The sequence below is a fragment of the Thermobia domestica genome, chromosome 9 (assembly GCF_964235325.1).
Source record: "Thermobia domestica chromosome 9, izTheDome1.hap1.1, whole genome shotgun sequence".
Classification (NCBI taxonomy): Eukaryota; Metazoa; Arthropoda; class Insecta; order Zygentoma; family Lepismatidae; genus Thermobia; species Thermobia domestica.
In genome coordinates this window covers 17799777-17821887 of record NC_137462.1, presented here as the reverse complement: position 1 = coordinate 17821887, position 22111 = coordinate 17799777, and the positions used below count along the sequence as shown (strand labels likewise).

At 35.3% G+C, this 22111-nt stretch overlaps 1 protein-coding gene across 5 annotated transcripts in view; it reads right to left on the bottom strand.

Moving 5' to 3' along the window:
* LOC145694441 (uncharacterized) overlaps positions 1-4858 on the bottom strand; it is a 102253-nt gene extending 97395 nt beyond the window's left edge. For 3 of the 5 annotated variants that reach the window (XM_081770678.1, XM_081770681.1, XM_081770679.1), the window contains exon 1: positions 4496-4858. The gene's annotated coding sequence lies outside the window, so the exon portion shown is untranslated. The remainder of the gene's footprint in view (positions 1-4495) is intronic. The other 2 variants (XM_081770677.1, XM_081770680.1) reach the window with 1 other exon arrangement.
* Positions 4859-22111: the final 17253 nt, after the last annotated feature.

Below are 22111 nucleotides of genomic sequence, written 5' to 3'. Positions count from 1 at the left end.
ACGGCAAATTTTGTATTACTTTTAGTATATCAGGCTCTTCATGTGGAATAAGAACCACATGAGTACTAACCAGAAATCGAAGCCAGGCCTACCGCACTGAAAGCATAAACGCTTACAATTTGGCTATGAGTATTCTTACCACAGAATGTCTACTAGATATTTGTTTCTAAATTCCAAAATTTTCCATGTCTATTTATACTGTTTTCAAGATTTTTTTTTTTTTTTAACGAAGAAAAGTTGTTATCGTTAAAACCAAAATGCCTGTCACTGCTAAATAAGATACACCTTTAGTTAAATTATGGAAACATAAATTTAAATGATGTTAAAAGGGTTGCTATTATATTTACAATGATTTATTGAAATATGATAACACAAATTAAATGAAGTTACAAAATTAATAACTAATTCATGGTGGTAACAAAAGTGAAAGCTAATTAATTGAATATATACGAAAGTGAGAATTAGATGGGAGACATTTCCTATTACACGGTAAGAATTTTGAACATTTCCTATTGAAAATCACAATTCAACATTTATCCATATTATAGGATAAGTAGGATAGTCACTTACAATACTATTCGGCAGAAGAGACCAGAAGATCCAACCTTTGATGGGCAGGAGAGATCCATCTATGTTCCGAACGATGGAGACTTCTTCAAAACAACTGCCTTGCCTCTCCACTGTACCAAATGGACCCCGAAGCAAATTTACGGCAGTCTTTTATATCAACCGTGTAACTGTGGTTAAATTCCTCTTAACCTATTTCTGTTGTGACCCACTCACCTACAGAAGTCATGTAGCATAGAACAATATTTAGAATTTTAATTTGTTAGGTGGAAACTTCTGGTCTCTTCTAACTCAATGGAAATAAATCAATCTCTGGTTTTTCAACCTGTATGAAAAATATTTAAAATATATAACTTTTCTTTTTTCGACTGTGATTTTTACCACAGTTTAACAGGAGAACAGTCCAGAAAAATATGTAGCAGGGTTGGCTGGTTTAAACCAGCTGGTTTTTTCAAAAAAACCAACTGGTTTAAACAAAAAAAAAAAAAAAAAAAAAGTTTGTAAAAGTGTAAGTGTTTGTAAAATCTTGATGAACACACATTTGTAGGTTATCACGTTTCACTCCCGTATATTATTCGTATTATATTCAGACCTAAATTCCCCATTCATTACTCAAAAAGATTATACTACAAAAACTTTCTTTTTATAAGTTTATAAATGTTTATTTTGTGATTTTTTGTAGTTGTTATTATTGTTATGTAATTGCAATCGAAGAAAAATTCTAAATATTGTTTCGTTTCAATGTTTACTGTTGATAAAATACATCAAAAATGCTATACTTTTTTTGTGTGTGTGGGGGGGGGGGGAAGTCATACAGACCCTACGAGAGGCATTTAGTGAAATAAGTATCTTTGGTATCTATTTATGTATAAATGAGTGAGAGTCAAAGTGGACTCAAATAATTCGTATTTTTATTCACTTTTCTTATTGATATGCAGATTAAGTCGGTGTATTTCTTTAATTTGGACCAATAAAAGTCGTTGTTAACTAACTTGAACTAAATTAGTTCTTCTGTACTCCGTAGTACTTTGAAATTGTTCATATGTAATTCTGTGTAATGGTTTCACTTGTGCAACTGTTTATCTTTTTGTCCTTCTGAAATGACTCTTGACAGTTATATTAAGAAGCATGTAAAGATCAGTACGTTTTTTTTTTTTTTTTTTTTTTTTATCAGGATTCCTTCGTGAGTGAGTCGGCAGACGTATCGCATCTGTGGCCAATTAGTCCTGGTTCCGAGTTCAAATGGAGGACAATTTCTCTCGGATGTAACTCGAGAAGCGGTTTTTATTCCGCTTTAAGCTTATGTGACCCCTTCCAGCATAACCCGGTTGTTGCATAACAACATCAAGGCGAAACAAACTAATTTCTGTCCATATATGATATGAATATATAAAGGAAATTATTTAAACCATAAAAACCTGGTTTAAACACACACACACACACACAAAAAAAGTTTTTTTTAAAAAAAATAAAAACCATGGATTTTGCCAACCCTGATATGTAGTAGCTAACAAAAGCAAGCAGAGTTCTCACAATTAACTGCCGTATGATATTCCATTAGTATCCATTAGTAGTAGTAACTGTTTTATACATTCTTCCCACTCCTTCCCCAACCAAATAAAAACCGGCGGAATGAACAGGTACGGGCAGTCACTACAACTAGGACTAATTAATAATTGTTGAAAAATTATAAATCTTTCACTAATTTCGTTCGTATTGTCTTCTAAAAGATTTGCGCAGGGCGACATGAAAATATATCAGTTAGCATAAATAAAATTTAAGGAGGCCACCCAAAGTAATTGTTGAAAAATTACAAACCTTTAACGACGTCCTTATAAATACGGCTTCCGGACGTAAGGAACGGAAGAACTACAGTGCAAAAACACAAACCAGCTTGTGCTAGGTGGACACTAAGAAGCATAAATGCCACCGAACCGAGTCAGGACAGGACGAAGCTGTCGTGCCCGCGCGTCCTACGGGAGAAGGCACGTAAGCGATGATGGGTATACGCGTAAGCGAGAATAGTGAAAAGAAGCGGGTTTTGGCAAAGATACGAGTTTCAATACCACTTGTTAAGGTTTCATACGCTCCACATAAAATATAGCCTCTGTACAGAAATATACTGCCGGTGGAAAATAAAATCTAATAGAGACACCTTTTATACGCACTCATTTATTTTATCCATCGTAAAGCACCCGTAATGATATTACACTAATAACCATACACTAGTAAACCTAACATACAGGTATATTACTTTGTATAAAATTCTGTCTCCTGCACAAATGCGTTCCTTATAACTATGTCTTTCATACGAAGTATTTAATTTTATCGGTAAATCTTCCAAAATGTGGTGCGCCAAAAGTACCCCAGCATTTTTCCAGTTCCATGCGACTGATTGATAGTAAGAAAGGAAAACAAAATGGAAGGACACTTATTCCTTCCAAGTTGTCCACCACAACGTAAAGGTAACTAATTGCAGTGAATGTGTTAAAGAACTAAATTAACGTAACCTTGTGCTTTTAGGGACATTCTGATTGAAGAGCAGACCCGCCATTGCTAAGGGTTAAGTTTCAAAGTTCGTTTCTAATAAAATGTTTGAAATTCACCGGGAACAAATGGATGATCTGCTCGTTCGTGTGCTTGACAACATGTAAGAGACCGGAATTCCTGTCAATTCATATGCTGTTATAAGATGTAATTATTTGCAAGCGAAGGGAACCACTTCGCGAAAGATTGGATTGTGGGAAAGTAACAATTTGTATTCTGGCTGCAGGTATACAGAGATGCTTCATTTGGGATCATTACGCAAACAAATTACATTCCATTATTTTCAACAAAACGGGGCCAAACTCCTCTAACCCTAAGCTAACACGAGTCTGCTTATTCCTACCTTACTCTGTTATACCCTTCTGAAGAGGTCCTAAGAATTCATAATTTCCTAATATTCGTAGCCATTATTATGCTTTTTGTCGAAAATCACGCGGACAACAAACTTCGGAATAAATGTCCTAGTGGCCACCTAGTACAGGTTGACTTGCGTTTTTCATACTGTAAACGTTATAGCATATTTCCTGGCCCAGTGTTGACACGAAAGACGGTAAATTACTTTCTAAACTTTGCACCGAGGAATTAACACTTGCTAAGGTAGGAACTTTCTGAAGAATGACGAAATTTTCACATTCGTGAGAACGTGAAAATACTGGACCTACTCTGTCTACAAAGGTCAAATCTTTTAATGGCTAATGTTTAGCAGAAGGGGTCCAGCATTTGTTCTTTAAAAACGTTACAATTTCGGTCATTTCTGTAAGGGGTCCAGAAGCATGTAAAAAACACAAAATTTACAGGAGAAATGAGTGATGCAAGTACTTAGACGTAACATAACATAACCAAATCTAACCTAAACTAACGTAATATTAGTAGAAATAAGCGAAATTCTATGTTCTTTGGAAAATTATGCGGGACTCCTAGACTAATATAACATAAACTAAACTAACCTAACCTAACGTAACATAAACTAACCTAACCTAACCTAACGTAACCTAAACTAGCCTAACCTAACTTAAACTAACCAACCCTACCCTAAACTAACCAAATGTGAACAGAAATTACTAAAATTGTAACATTTTTTAGAAAAAAAGCTGGACCCCTTCTGCTAAACATAGGCCACATATATTTCCAAAAAATGACAGAATTTCGCTTATTTCTACTAATATTAGGTTAACTTAGTTTAGGTTGGATTTCGTTATGTTTGGTCTAAGTACTTGCATCACCCATTTCTCCTGTAAAGTACGTATTTTTTACACACTTCTGGACCACTTTTGCTAAATGTAACACCATTTAATATGTAATTCAACAAATTCGGGTTATGAAGTTCTAAATTTTCGCTAGTTGTTTACACTTCAAAATTAACAAGTACTGTATCGCTTACCTGCCTACAGGACATATGTCGTTGTAACGTTAAATGTGTATTTATACGAAGAATCAAATACTGCACTGTATCGAAACATATCCGATTACATTTTGGTTGATTAGATCAATTGTCTTCAAATATGTCATCAATATACGTGTTCCAATGTTTCAAGAACTAAACCACTGAGTGAATCGTATGATACAAAAGTAAGAAAAAGAGTATAACTCAATAAAATGATAGGTGTAAGGTTTAAATGGCCACTACTGAGTACTGTTTATGCAAAACACAGAATCTGTACCACTTTTACTTGTTCCATAAAGTTAAACAGACGCCGCATGAATCATGTTTGTACTCGACCCATGAATCAAATCTCCTGCGATTTTTGTTGACCAATCACAGATCACCAAAAACAATGTTGCCGTATAAAATTTCAAAAACTGTAATCTATGATAATACACAGAACCACACACGTATAATTAGAACCTTCCAAAATTTAAAATTATTTTCAAAATTTAATCATATGTAGATAATATAAATTAAAATGAAATAATGTTTGTCATGGAATGGTGTTTTTTTAACGATCTTTCTCCGAGTCCTGAAAAATTCACTGTTGACTGTGAATTGCAGGTTAAGGCCTGCTTCCATTGCTTCTGAATGTGATTACGAATGAGAATGTGAATGCGAACTGCGAATTCATATGCCTCTACTATATCCGAAGGTTTGCGAATGCGAATCAAGAAATGTTTCTTTGAAAGCTTCAACGTGAAATATCTTTGCTTGAAAATTCGTATCTTAAAGTCTTGAGAGTCTAAATAACAATAATACCTATTAATTTCCTTTGTGTGCAAAATAAAGTGGATGTCGCTTCCGTTAAAATAACTAAATAAAATTAGAGATTACAGAATCAACCTACTTTCTAAGAAAATTTTCTCCACGAGTAAAGAAACCCTTTTTTTCTATTTCAAACGTATTTGTCAATAATTACATGTATTCGTAAAATCATTATTTGAGGAACAAAAACGAAATATAAATTGAATAAAATGTTACGGTTCGTGTATTAATTAAATGTTTATATTTTAAAGAGAAAACAAACGAAAATACATATATCTTCCACTCAAAATTCCTTGCTTACATCTGCCCATAATTTGTTCACGACGTGTTGTTTGTGTAATCTGGATGAGCTTGGTTCCATAATGTAATTTTATCAAAAACACAATATATTAAAGCATCAACATCTATTTCCATCTTTATTTTTATTTTTTATTTATTTTTCTTTAACTCCGCACCTCACAATCTAGTCTGCTTTCAAGCAAAACAAACTTTCTTCTGTCACGTAGCGCTCAATTCCTTTGCAGACGACTCCCCATTCCTACCAATTCGGACGAACAATCCCAGCATGTTGAGATCGTTCGCATTCGCATCTTTTCGTCGGTTTTCGCAATTCGCAGGTCGGACCTAGTCGAGGCACTCCAATGTATTTTTACGTGCTGGGATATCCGCATTCGCATTCGGAAGCAATGGAGGCGTGGCCTAAGAATAATTAAAAATTAATCTCTGTAAAATTTGGTGTACGAAATCCTTGTAGGAAATCATGGAAAACAAAGAAAATCTGAATCACAAATATATAGATGTTGGATGCAGGTTAGAAAGAAACAGTATACAGATGTTGATATGTATACAGATGTACAAGAGCTCCCATGTTGTGGTTTCTAAGAGGAGCAAGTATAAGCGACATTTCAAATGTAGTCTCAAATTTTACTGTAACTATTCTAAAAAATCTATTGGGTTTTCGATCTTCGAAGTACAATTTCCTCAAAAGGGGTGGCAAGAGCCTCACCTTGTCCCCCCTGATGGGCGCCCTTGTATATATATAATACTTGCTTTTCTCGTATTTATGGCAGCCCTTATTGGGGAAAAGGGCAGCTGTCTTCCTGGATTTTCGAAGAGTGTTTAGTTATTGAAAGTAAATATCAATTTATACCAATTTGCTTACTTACATACAGTTGACTTAAATATTTATGTTTAATACTATACTATTACCAAGTTATAGTTTATTTCATTCAGGATAAGTTTAGGTATACTTTTCGAAATAATTGTTGAAAAATTATAATTCTTTCATTAATTTAGTTCTTATTGGCCTTCGAAACATTTGCGCTAGGAGACGTAACAATACATCACTTGCCATAGGTGAGTTTAAGGGGGTCACCCAGATTCACTTTATGAGGCTTGACCAAAAAACACAAACTACTTGTGCTAGGTTGCCATTTAAAAGTACGAGTGTAAACAGCTAGCTACAGCAGTGTTGCCAAAATGTTGATACTTAAGGTAGCTAAACGAGAGGTAAAATTACTCCAATTTTGAGTGAAAAGTCGGTCAAGAAAGTTATTTCGAGAAATTTGTTGTCTATAAGCATTGTTTCAAAGTTGTAGATGTAAAATAAACAATATGTTCTACTCAAATCTTTGTAAACAGGGCGCAACCAATCCCTGAATTCAGGGATCATTTCACATTGCTTCGGGTACTTTTGTTCATATTTTGGAGTCAAAATAGTTCCGAAATAATTAATACAACAGTGCTTACGTTGTGCAATTCTTTGTAAAAGAAAAGTGCAGAATAATTAAAAAATCCCAAAGGAGAAATATAACAAATACCACTTCATTTCTATTCACCCATCTACGAGGGGGGCCCAAAAGAAACCGGATTGAAAAAGCGCTGCCGTTCCTAGGCGTAGTAGAGGGGTCTCCTGCTAGGTGGGTCTAGTAGAGACCTTCCTAGATAAGTTGGCCAAGCGGCGTCTGCGTAGGAGGTTAACGTTTAATCGTATTATTGTTTTTCTCAACTGTTCTCGTTTGCCGCCTACAAAATCGTTATGGCAGATTCAAAGGAACAAGGAGTGTGTTTGCTTCTTACATGGAAAATCGGAAACGAAAGCTTACCAAATGCTTCAACAGGCCTTCAAGGACACTATGAACAGCACACAATTTTTTGAGTGGTTTTGGCGCTTTAAGTCAGGTGGGATGAGCGTTGAAGATCATGCTCGTTCTGAGTGCTCTTCATCAGTTCGAAACGACGAAAACATCGAACAAAACTGCCCAAAATCAGCGAGGATCGTCGTTTCACGATCGATAATATTTCCAAAGAGACAGGAGTGAGTTGGAGCTCGTGCAAGCATGAGGTTTTGCAAATGACACATGTTGCCGCTAAGTTTTTCTCGCCTGCTCACACAGGATCAAATCATTCGTCTGAATTTGAGCCAGGACTTTAAAAAAATCAGATTGAAAGTGATCCAAACCTTTTGACCAACATGATGGCATTTTCCGAAAATTAAACAAAATCTAAAAGCAAAATGATTTGATGGTGTAGAGGCTGTAAAAAGAACTTCTCAGAGCGCATTGGACGATATAAAAGTTCCAGAGTTCCAGAGGTGCTTCAAACAGGTGGGAAAGAAGATGGGAGAAATGAATCGCATTTAATGGAGAGTACTTTGAAGGAGACTGAAAATCACGAAAAAAGTCGCCAATCGGATTTTTTTTTGTCGTTATCGTGGATGTCGAATTCTCCAGATTTAGCGACTTTACCCCTGAATTAGCAACACTAAACTACAGTGTGGCCTCGAAGTGATGATGGCAGCGATGCCAACCTGTAATCTTATAAAATCACATCTCGAAAGGCAGGAGTTTCCATTTCGTTTTTAAATTTCCCCTGCTATATAACTACAAAATTTTCAAAATCTATAAAATATTGAAATTAAAATTACTGTATATATACAGGGGTGCCCACAAGGGAGGCTATGACGCAAACTGCGTCATTAAAATATTGGGGCGGTAAAATCTATATAAATATGTTTGGGGGGTGTAAAAATTAATCGAAAAGATTTTTTTTCATGGAAGAACACCTATGGATAGACAATTGCGGGGGGTGCGTCATGGACATAATGGGGGTGGGCACCACTGATATATATCATTTATTTTCTTCAATAACTGAGTAAAAATTTTGAAAATTCCGATTTTGTAAACTTTTAATAATATTTTTCTTAATTAAAAGAGACTATTAAAATTGTTGATGAAAACAAGTACATTTTGTTGTTGAAATTTAGTATTTCATCACGTTTATTTGTGCCATAATCTAATGAATGTAGTGAAACTAGAAAAATTTTATGCTCCAGTTATTTTGTGTAGGACATTTTAGAAATTGGCTGTTTGTCGTTTAGTAATTTACTTTCTTCCGTTTGTAGTGATCCGTCATTGCCTACACTACAACTAAAATTTTCTACAATATAATGTATCTTACTAAAATGTTAATTCTTTATTTTTATTCAATTTATTCAATGTTTATATGCTATTATTTCAATATTCTTTTCATTATTTATTAAGATTTCATGAACTAAAAGCGAATGGCGCTATGGAAATAAATTGCGACACAAGAAGAAGAAGAAAAATAATATAGCATCGAAAATATAAACCATCTTGATATTGAATTTAAAATTATAAAACGAAAAACGTAAAAAGTGAAGGTAAGAATTTAACCAAAATTCTGAGGAATTTACATATATTTTGCAGTCAGACAGTCTACTATTGTTTGAATTTGTATATGTATATCCAGAGGGCAAAACATTAGACAGCTGTTGGAAGTAAAATCAACTTCAAGGTATATTCAATGTTACTCATTGTTATTCATATATTTAGTGAGATGATGATAACAAAAATTATGTATCATTGAAGAAGTCACCGGTTCGGGGAGTGGAATCTTCATTCCCTCCTCTTATCTGCTATCCACTCGTAAAATGAGGTAAATTATATACTTATCTCGATCAACAGATCAACTAAATTTGCTGTGACTGAATACCTCGTTCAATCCTGTTACTTATTCACATTTATTTGATTCTTACTGTTTAGTATGATCAGCAGTTAAAAAATGATGGCACTGACAAAGATTGTGGCATACAAATTTAGCTAATTTCTGTTGTTTGATTACTATAATATGCACATAGCAATTGCAATCTAAATATGCATTAGAGCGATAATAATCAATATATCTGCTTCTTATGTACATTTCTGTCGACTTCTTACTTCTGTCTTCTGTAGTTACATCATTCTTACTTCAGCGTATCACCTGAGTTAGCTGCGTTAACCTGTAACACGACATTAAGAAATTGAATTAATAAAAGGATACGGCGAGATATAAATAAATAAATAAATAAAGGAATATATACATATATGTAATTAAGTACGGCGAAGATATATAAAATACAATTGATAATAATAAATGAGTTGATAAAAGTAAAATAATAGAATATAAATAAAAGAAAGGATATAAATGGTAAATAAATAAAAAGAATACTTACAAGTCGTGGTTAAACAGCATAGTATGTTGAGGATGGGATACCTGAAACGAAGATGAGACATAACAAATGTGGTTACAAATATATAATATTCGACAGAAGATACTATATTTACTACTAATTGTACATAAACTACGTGAAGCATCTAGCATTACTATATACTTAATATCCTACGCTACTGTGCAAATATGCGTTAACATACTATAGCTAAATCTAAGCACATTAAATAAAGAAAAATGCTACTGCGTGCAATAAGCCCACAATCTGTCCTATTTAGCCATATTTATATATATAAATTACTGTTGTCAATTACCTGCTACTTACTGCAATACTTACTCCGTTAGATATGATATTAATCTTGTGTGTTTCATGTTTTAGTATGTTCATGAATAATCGAAAGCAATATAAAATTCCATAAAATTCACAGTCATATATTATTTTAATAGTAATTGTATGTTTCTGTTTAGTTTTGAATTAATTAGCTAATAAATAACATATGATAAGTTTATCTGTATGAAGTAATCCAAATATGTTCACTGTCGGCATTTATCTTCGCGACTACGTTCCCGGACAACATATTTTTAATTTTCCGTAGCGATTGCTGCGGTGGCGACTAAGAACACTGGGCCAAATTAGATTAGTTTCACCTTAAGTCCACGCTATGGACAGGTAAACTGGAAGAAAATGAAATGTCAACGTTGCGCAGAGGATTTAGTACAAATGGCGACGACCAGCCAGGATGAAGTTGAAGCCAATTGGGGAAAGGTATTTCGAAATTATTATAGGGTGTCAAGTTTAAGTTCCATTTTGTTTAGAAGAAACCGAATGGTAAAATCAAGAGAGAACAGGAATAATGAACTGAAATAAGGAAAACTTTCGATGCGATTTCCATAGAAATTGTATTTATGAGAATACGGGTTCACACGTTCCTGACCGCACCGGATTAAACTTAAAAGATAGAAATCGCAATTTCTGTATATCTTTTAGCTGTTTAGAGTTATGAAAGAGATAAAGTACATGAACAAGAATAGAATGACACTCTGTAAGTAAGAAATCTCGAAACACCATGGCTGCCGAAGATTATATGTGGATTGTGAATGTAGGATAACATATTATGTTATTATGTTGGGAGCGAATAAAATAATAGTAAATTTAACTTGTGTTAATAAACTAAAAATGAACCTTTGTTTTATTTACATTATTGTGTACGTCGAGTGGTAGGCATTGAGGACGAAGGAAGATGAAACTCTCCGGATCAATTTAATGAAAATATAATGTCCAGAACTGAAGTACATACATTTGAGTGTATGTGCTGTAATGAAAGTGTTGTGCTGACTGAGAAAGCGGCCAAACGAAAGACTGAAATAAGTGAGAAAATAATTGCTTGTGACGTGTGCAACGGATGGTTCCATTTCAGGTGTATGGGACTAGAAGACGAACAGTACGCGTACTTGAGTGGGAAGAATGTAAGATGGCTGTGTCCGAAATGTAAAGAGAAAGATTTTCCGAGCCCAAGTGACACTCAAAACGTGACAGAGGATGAAGAAGGAGAAGTGTATGTCGACATTGAAGATGGAGACGAAAGTAAATTGAACAAACTGCCTGAAACTCCGGTACAGGTGACGGAAACAGAATCTAAGCAGATGATTGAAGTAGAACCTCATGGTAATGGAAAACAAGTGGAAGAATCATTGCAAACTGAAAATGAGACAGATCGATGGAATCCTGAAGAGGATATTAGTATATTAATGGAGAGTGTGACCAATGAAGGAACCCAGAGTGAAATTGGTGGACAAGTCGGTAATATTGGAAATAATAAGAATGCCGAATCAACAAACGCAAGTGGAAATACTGAGACGGCAACTAGCGCCGAAAAAGAAATGGGTGGTAACAATGGAGGAATATCAAATGATATGATCCACATGCTAGTAAAGCAAATAGCTCAACTAGAGTTAAACATGAATAAAAACATGGATAACATGAATCAAGACCTGAAAAGAATTTCCAGTGATATGGCGACGTTAACAAATAATATGACTCGAGAAATGGAAACGCTAAAACAAGAAGTGAAGAAAGACGTAAAATCGGTTACAGATAGATTGGACAAAGAGATTGAAGAACTGAAGTCGAAGGAAGCTCAAACTGAGAGAAGACTGGAAACTATGGGAGATGCCGTGGAATACTTAATGAAAACTCAGAATGAAACCCAGATTAGTATAGGGATAATTAAAAGTGAACAAGAGGAAAGTAGGAATGAGTTAAAGAAGGATCGGCACCGAGTGGAGAAACTAGAAGAAAATTTTAGCCAACGCATAGAAAAACTGGAAAAAGAAGTAGTCAGTCTTCGAACGAATAATGGAACGATGGATTCCACAATATCCGAAGAAAGATTGGCAACTGAAATACCAGTTGTACCAACTGTTTTAAGTTCGTCGACAATATGTAGTACCACTCTAACAACAATTAATAGTAATCCGAGGAATGCGACTACGGTCACAACTACAGGATTCCCTATGTCGAAGAAACCTGTTTTGGAAATGGAAAAAAGACCTGGTTCATTTAATGTGTATAACAATGCTTATGATCAATTGGACCCAAGTAGAGAAAACATTAGTCTTGATGTCACTCCACGAGAACCGTTGTTCATGCGGCATAACCAGCGATGTGAGTGCTCACCAACTGTAGGGTTTACCACTCAACATACAAATCCGAGATCCGACAATGAAGGAAGTAACATCAAACCTCGAGACTTAAAGGATTTTCCAAAATTCAGTGGAAAACTTAACGGATCGGCAAAAGCATTTTTGGATGAATTAACTCAAACGATAGAACTCTTTAATTTAACCGAAAAGGGTAAACTTGTCATCGCGCAACGATGTCTGCTCAAGGGTGCTGGAGCGTGGTTTAGGAATATTCAGCCCGAACTTAAAACATATGACGATTTTGTGCGCAGTTTTAAACGACAGTACCTCTCACCGAGGTTAGAGAGGGTGCAAAAGCGTCAACTTCAGTATGTGAAGTATGACAAGTTCAAACACGGAAATCTATCTGATTTTGCTTGGGATTTAGTGGACATGTACCAAGAAATTGCAAGTAATTTTGACCAGAATGAACTGATTGATTTAATTCTTAATAGTATACCTCCTGAAGATGCTAAAATCTTACGCGCTACACCGAGCAAGAACGTAGATGATCTTCTGCTGCGTTTGGCTGATATTCAGGACTACAGTCAAAATTCGGTTTTAAACAGTTTTGACGCGAAAAATAATCGGAGAGTCTTTTACAGAGCTCCCCGTGTGAACTATGTAAAGAGAATGAAAACAGACTCAGCTGCTCAGACAGATGTCGAAGTGAACCAACAAGTTACAACGCCTTCAGCGTCAACGAATATGAGCACGGCACCGAAAAATAATAGTTTTTCTGGACCAAATTATCACCCAGGATTCCAGGAAAGACGATGGGGATTCCGAAACAGACGATCGTTACCACCTTGGTCTCGCAAGCGTGCGTATTCTTACCAACCACAATGGAACCTAACTGCAGTACCTACCAATACAGCAGTAGAACCTCCAAACAACAGAGAGAGTGCTGGGACCGAACCGCCGCCTGGTAAGCAGACTCCGGTTCCAGATCAACGACCTCAATCGGGAAACTGAGGCCGCAGCCTACGGACGCAGGGGTAGGAGGCTGCGAAACCATGAATTCCCCTGTCCCAGTTGTGGAGACGTTAGAAAATAGTACACATGATGCGTTTCATTACTTTGGTAATTTTATTTTTAAAGAAGTCCCCAATTTATTTAATTTTGAAGAACTAAGAAAAGCACAAGAAAGTGACGCATATTGTCAAAGTTTGAAGAATAAATTGATAAAGAATTTACCTAATTCGCGATATATAAAGAGACATAATTCGGTAATATTTGTTCAAAATGTAAAACGAGGAAGCTGGCTGTTAGTTGTTCCCCAAGTAATGGCAAATGAATTAGTTCAAAGAATTCATCGAAAGGGCACCTTGGCCAGAAGAAATGTTTGGCATTCTGTAGATCTGTATTTTATTGGAGAACTTTGAAAAGGGACATGATACGTTCTATCCGAAACTGTTTGGATTGTGCGATGAACAAATTTCCAAATAGACAAATTCAGCGAGAAACATCATTTAACAGCTAACTTCCCACATGATAAATTATGTATGGATATAGAGGGAAAACTGCCACAAAGTAATGGTTTCTACTACATTCTTTCTATTGTTGATGTATATTCCAGATTTGTGTGTTTCTTTCCCTTGCGTAAAGCTACGGCTGGAGAAATAATCAGGACTTTAGAAAAATTTTACTTTTACTTATTTCCTTATCCAAATACAATTGTTACTGATCAGGGATCACAATTTGTTTCTAATGCCTGGAAAAAGTACTGACACAGCCGGAAGATCAAACACTGCCTTACAACACCCTATAATCCCCGAGGAAATGGGATCATAGAGCGAAAGCATAGAGAACTTAATAGAATTATAAGAACATACTGCGCCGAAAATCAAAACAAGTGGAGTCGTATGTTAAAAATGGTCCAGGATATCCTAAACCATTCAGTCAACACTACAACACAGTCGACCCCAGCTGAACTATTTCTGTCACAGTCAGCTGTGGACAATTTCAAACGCGCCTATTGCTGGCCGGAAGAACTGTTCCCTGTAGATATTCACGACAGAATTTTAGCTCTACAAAATCCTGTCTTACCGAGATCGAAATCCAATGGATTAGATACTAAGAAAACCGATGTGGACCTAAAGCCAGGTGACTTAGTGATGAGAAAGACACATCATTTATCATCGACTATTAAAAGTGAAACAGCCAAATACTTGCCGTGTTATGTTGGACCGTATCTAGTTGAGAAAATATTACGAAACTGTGCTGTTTTAACCACGTTGGATAATCGACCAATTGGTACACAGAATTTTCGGAACCTCAAGCATTTCAACTGCTCACCTGAGGAAAAATTAAGGCTGTTGAATAAGTATCAAGCAGAGAAGCAGACAGCGGAATCTAGCGTAGAGGGGGCTGTCGATTGCATATTTAAAAATATCACCACTCCAGAAAACTTCGGTATACGAAGAGATTCTACGTCAACATTGAACGATTTACAATACCAAGTATCTTTTGTCATAGAGGAAGACAATGATAAGGGAAGTAATGAGTTATCAATGGAATCTTATTGTTACCCGTCCCCTACGATCAAAGGTAGTATTGGTGGTATTTCCTTGACTTGTGTATTAGACACCGGAGCGGAAGTAAACGTATTGAGTGAAAGAATTTGGCGTCAAATATTAGCCAAATTTCCAACTGCTAAATTACGACCGTACTCACATATGACTTTAGGAACATTTGCAGGTGCTGAACATTTTCATGTAAAAGGCCTACAAGTCGTAAACTTAAGAATACAAGAGAATTTGTTCGAAACTCCCTTGTTTGTGGTAAAGAACGCTAAACCTGACTTATTATTGGGGAGCCCATTCCTCAATAAATTCCAATGCGTTATTAATAGTGAAAAACGAGAACTCAGCTTGAAGAACAATAATGAAGAACGTATCACCATCGATATATCTAAGCAAAATTTTTTACAGGTTTCATTGCCAAATATTGACCTTGCTGAGGTGGAAACATATTTTATCTGCTCCCTGAAAGAAGACAAACCGCCTAAAGAAGTGAAGGATCCAGAGCCTAATGTTACTGAAACGGAAATAGAGACGATTATAAATAATCGAGAAGATCTAGATGAAACGACAAAAGGACGAGTGATATCTCTTTTAAAACGACACCGGCTAATGTTTACTGAATACCCTCGAAGAATTAGGACCGAACCTTATCGTATCCAACTTACGGATGAAGAACCTATCGTTGGAAAACTTTATAGCGTACCTCATGCAATGAGATCTGAGTTCGAAGCTGAATTGGCAAAATGGGTACAACATGGAATAGCGGAAGAAATCTCCTCACCATACCGTAATCCCATGCATTGTGTAAGAAAGTCTTCGGGTGGAGTTAGGCCGGTATTGGATTTGCGTGATCTGAACAAGAGAGTAATAGCACCAAAAGTTCAAGTGGAACCAATATTTGAAATTCTAGCGAGACTTAGTGGAGCAAAGTATTTTTCATCATTCGACTGTACTGCTGGATATTATGGGCTCGCATTACATCCGGATTCCTATAAATATACCAGTTTTGTCTACCTGCGAAGACAATATTGTCTTAAAGTATTGCCCATGGGTCTACGATCTTCTCCCGCTGTTTTCCAAAATATGATGAACAAATTCTTCAATATGTCAACTAGAGCATTTGTTACAGTATATCTAGACGATGTTTTATGTTTCTCACCGGATCTAGAAACACACCTATGCCATCTTGAGAAAGTATTACATATTTTTGATTCTGCTCACTTCTTTTTAAATTTCAAAAAATGTAAATTCATTTTAACAGAAATTAAGTTTCTAGGTCATATTGTCAGTGGAACTCAAGTGAAAGTTGATCCCAAAATGACCGACGCTATACGTTGCTTCCCAATTCCTAAAAGTAGGAAACAATTGAAGTCGTTCTTAGGCATACTAGGATGGATTCACCGTCACATCCCTAATTATGCTGAATTAACCGCACCTTTCTACAAATTACTTAAGAAGCATGCACCGTTCAAATTCACAGATGAATTATTAAATCAATTCGATTTATTAAGAAAGCTAGCTACTACTCCTCCGGCATTGGGACAACCAAATTTTTCTTTGGCTTTCCATATATTCAGTGACGCCTGCAAGGAGAATCTCGCTGGTTATCTATGTCAATATCCTGAAGGAGAAGATGAAATATCAGTACTGGCATATGCCAGCAGGCGATTAAAGCTGCACGAATTTTCAATGTCTATATTCCAGCTTGAACTACTGTCGATATTATTCCTGTGCGAACGATTTTCGCCTTATATTTTGGGAAGAACTACTATTATTCATTGTGATAATCATGCGACTTACGCGTTCTCGTCTCGTAAAGAATCTTGATTCCCGAACCACAAGAATGGTACTTAAGTTACAGAGGTATGATTTAAAATTTGAACATGTGTCGGGAAAGGAAAATTTTGTCGCTGATACACTTAGTCGTTATCCTCCTAAATCTGAGGATATATCTTCGCAGCATCTTACTATTAATGAACAATCTTTTTAATGATGAAGTACCAAATACTGAGACTGATGATGATATGGACTTATAAATACTTACCGTTATATATTCAGTGATAAAATTTTATTGCAAATAAAATTTTATTTGCGACGGCGGGTAAAGTTGTAGTGATCCGTCATTGCCTACACTACAACTAAAATTTTCTACAATATAATGTATCTTACTAAAATGTTAATTCTTTATTTTTATTCAATTTATTCCATGTTTATATGTTATTTCAATATTCTTTTCATTATTTATTAAGATTTCATGAACTAAAAGCGAATGGCGCTATGGAAATAAATTGCGACACAAGAAGAAGAAGAAAAATAATATAGCATCGAAAATATAAACCATCTTGATATTGAATTTAAAATTATAAAACGAAAAACGTAAAAAGTGAAGGTAAGAATTTAACCAAAATTCTGAGGAATTTACATATATTTTGCAGTCAGACAGTCTACTATTGTTTGAATTTGTATATGTATATCCAGAGGGCAAAACATTAGACAGCTGTTGGAAGTAAAATCAACTTCAAGGTATATTCAATGTTATTCATTGTTATTCATATATTTAGTGAGATGATGATAACAAAAATTATGTATCATTGAAGAAGTCACCGGTTCGGGGAGTGGAATCTTCATTCCCTCCTCTTATCTGCTATCCACTCGTAAAATGAGGTAAATTATATACTTATCTCGATCAACAGATCAACTAAATTTGCTGTGACTGAATACCTCGTTCAATCCTGTTACTTATTCACATTTATTTGATTCTTACTGTTTAGTATGATCAGCAGTTAAAAAATGATGGCACTGACAAAGATTGTGGCATACAAATTTAGCTAATTTCTGTTGTTTGATTACTATAATATGCACATAGCAATTGCAATCTAAATATGCATTAGAGCGATAATAATCAATATATCTGCTTCTTATGTACATTTCTGTCGACTTCTTACTTCTGTCTTCTGTAGTTACATCATTCTTACTTCAGCGTATCACCTGGGTTAGCTGCGTTAACCTGTAACACGACATTAAGAAATTGAATTAATAAAAGGATACGGCGAGATATAAATAAATAAATAAATAAATAAAGGAATATATACATGTATGTAATTAAGTACGGCGAAGATATATAAAATACAATTGATAATAATAAATGAGTTGATAAAAGTAAAATAATAGAATATAAATAAAAGAAAGGATATAAATGGTAAATAAATAAAAAGAATACTTACAAGTCGTGGTTAAACAGCATAGTATGTTGAGGATGGGATACCTGAAACGAAGATGAGACATAACAAATGTGGTTACAAATATATAATATTCGACAGAAGATACTATATTTACTACTAATTGTACATAAACTACGTGAAGCATCTAGCATTACTATATACTTAATATCCTACGCTACTGTGCAAATATGCGTTAACATACTATAGCTAAATCTAAGCACATTAAATAAAGAAAAATGCTACTGCGTGCAATAAGCCCACAATCTGTCCTATTTAGCCATATTTATATATATAAATTACTGTTGTCAATTACCTGCTACTTACTGCAATACTTACTCCGTTAGATATGATATTAATCTTGTGTGTTTCATGTTTTAGTATGTTCATGAATAATCGAAAGCAATATAAAATTCCATAAAATTCACAGTCATATATTATTTTAATAGTAATTGTATGTTTCTGTTTAGTTTTGAATTAATTAGCTAATAAATAACATATGATAAGTTTATCTGTATGAAGTAATCCAAATATGTTCACTGTCGGCATTTATCTTCGCGACTACGTTCCCGGACAACATATTTTTAATTTTCCGTAGCGATTGCTGCGGTGGCGACTAAGAACACTGGGCCAAATTAGATTAGTTTCACCTTAAGTCCACGCTATGGACAGGTAAACTGGAAGAAAATGAAATGTCAACGTTGCGCAGAGGATTTAGTACACGTTCACCATTTTCTATTAATATTTAGAAGTACAACTAACATTCGTTGGTGCTAATTTTTTGATATTCACTCTATCATGGGTTTTTCTTCGCGCGTAATTTTTGACTAATGTTCTTTTCTTAATTTTTAGCGGCTCCATCTCTAAAACACTGCACTATGTTCGTGAGAAAAAAAACACTCAATCACTAGTGTATTATTGTTCACAGCAACAGTTTACATAAGCACTAGTAATCCGGTTCGGAGGACCATGTATACGCCGACCAAACAATAGTTTATTGTTTTGCGTATTTAATTAAACAGATAATGAGTTACTGAAAACAATAACAATTTATTTTGCATCTGGAATTTTGGACTGTATAAATTTGTGTAGTTGCTGGAGTTAATAAGTATTAGACTAAGAAAATCCAATACACAAACACTGAAGATCCCGCACACTAGGCTTTTGCAGGAAAGCACAACACAACACTGACAAAAGATGCGGGAGGCGGCCTAACGGTATTTTTGAAAAGAAAGTCAAGAGACCGCCAGAGTAAGATACTACAAATAGAAACCATAGACCCTATTGACCTGCAGAGACATCTCTACAGCAAAACTGACACTACATAAAACATATATTTTGTTCCAAGTTTTGGAAATGTTGACAATAGACTCAAATATTGAGAAAACATAAGCCTCCTTTTTTCTTCTTATTTTTATGAAACAAACAGAGGGCAGAATGGCCCGAACACATTATGTGAAGCCAAAATCGCACCGCCATTTGAATATATGCAAATTTTGACAGTAATGCATAATGGGTAAAACAAATTATCATTTCCATGGAATATCGCATTATTTTATTTATGTTATATTAAGATGAGATACAATAAATATTTAAAGAGAAAAAATACTGCAATGTAGATAACCGAGCACAGAACACTTTAGAAATAAGCTAAGTAGAAATGCAACCTACAAGTAAAACAAATTATTTCTATGATATATCACATTTTATCTCAGTGTTATTAATACAAGGAAAAACATATCATTAAAGAAAAAGATATCTGTATTGTTGATCCAATGAGCATTATTGTTCACAATTCTATGATACGTAAATTATCTAACATATTTATGGAAAACTGGCAGCTACACCTTATGTGCACAAAAATCACATTGGAATGCACGTTCATCTCCTGAAACACCTGCACTTTGTGTATCCAGACTTAACACAAAACACCCTGTACTATATCTTCGACTAAAGTTTGTTCACAAAGGACGCAAACCCAATGTTGTTCATTGATTTTAAAAGCTACATTTGAAACACTGCGAATATGTAGCTCAGAGCATCGTGATTTGGATGTGTCTACTTTTCGCTTTTTGGTGTTAAGGTTTCCTGAAATACATGCAGATCTACCTGACGGTTCAGAAAGATTAGGTCTCTCCACGCGTTTGGATACTCTTGATTGCCTTTGCCTTTATTCTTCAAGATGTTTTTTCTAAGGACTTGAGAGTACTTCTGTTCTTTGTGGTTGCATGTTGGTAGTTCTGTTTCCTCTGGGCTGGCCAGCGTCACAAGCACGATTCATAGACTCCGGAGATCATTTTTCAAATTGCCATTTGCCCACCTTGTGTGAATTGTAACGAGAAATAAACCAGGAAAAACAATTGATCACGGGAGCCAAAATCGCACTGGTGCGATTTCGGACACACGGTAGTAGTGCAATTTGGGAAACTACACCATTTAAAAAAAAATATTCTTTACGTACCTCAAAAATTAAAAAAAAGAATAACTTGAGTTTGTCATTATAATATTAATGGTATTTTGTTTATTACAACTTATTGAAACATAGGCTAATTCTCTTACCTTAATCCCTATTCTACTGTGAAATACCCCCGAAAATTAGTAAGGAATACTCCAATTATATTGTACTGCAACTGCACACACACATAACTTACTCAACGTCGTCACTTTACTCTGTAATTATGGAAATATGCTTAAGTACTTAATTTAACTACCAGATGGCTTGTTAGTACTACGCAAGGATGTTATAAATAGAGGATCTGCCCATATGTATCTTCAACCTATTAAATCAGTGAAGCCAAAAAGCAACCGAGCATCGGCACATCTGATTGGCTACTCTCGTTTCTACCATCGTCTGATTGGCTACTTTCGTTTACGCCATGATTGTTGGCTCAAAACATTGCGATCCTATTGGGCGGAGTAGGGTGGCGAAACTGTGACGTATGGCTTCAAGATTTTGTTGTAAGGACAGGTCCTCTATTTTATAAGATCCTTGGTACTACTGTTCTTTTTAAATTAGGGGTGGTGCTATTTAGAAGCCGGTGCGATATCGGAAACTCTCCCCTAAATATTACAGTAAGATATCTGTAATTGTAAGGATATGTAAATGAAATAAAAATCTTTACGTCCCACGGTTATGCCGGTTAGATTAAAAGAGACGGTATTGAAATTAGTGAAATGGTGGAATAAAGAAAGTGGGATGAAACGGGAGAATCCCGAGGAAACCCACGCACACGGTTTTTGTCCACCAAAGTTCATTTGGAGCGATCTAGGATCGAACCAGTCACCCCAAGCACCAGAGGTGACCGCTCTATCACCGAGCCACCGTGTAAGGATTTGTGTAAGGCAAGTTTCCTTCCCCCCAAAAAAAGCAAGTGATATATGGCAGATATAGTTCATACTCTTTTCTCTCTGAGAAACACAAAATAATTTCTAAATGCTTATTATGAGAAATGTAAAACATATTTAGGAGTCTTGGTCCATCTCTTATAAAATTTCTAATCATTTATAAAGATTGCTACTTGAAATCGTACTAACATACAAAATCACCACGGTTTCACAATATATGAAACACATCATAAACATTTTAAAAGAAAAAAATATTAATAATGAATCTAATCTAAACAAAATGCTAAAGATACCGTAATTCGATTTGCAATCATTTCTGAATCCTAGATGAACATAAGGGCGCCGATTTTTCTGTAAATTTGGGGGACCCATTCAGATGCAGAAGGTATATATATGAGGATTTAAAGACAAATTGCATTCAAATTATGCCAAATATTGTATATTCATAAATACAATGCGGGGGCCCACATGAGCCTTGGGGGGCCCGGGCCCCCTCGGCCCCCCAGGATCGGCGCCCTTGGATA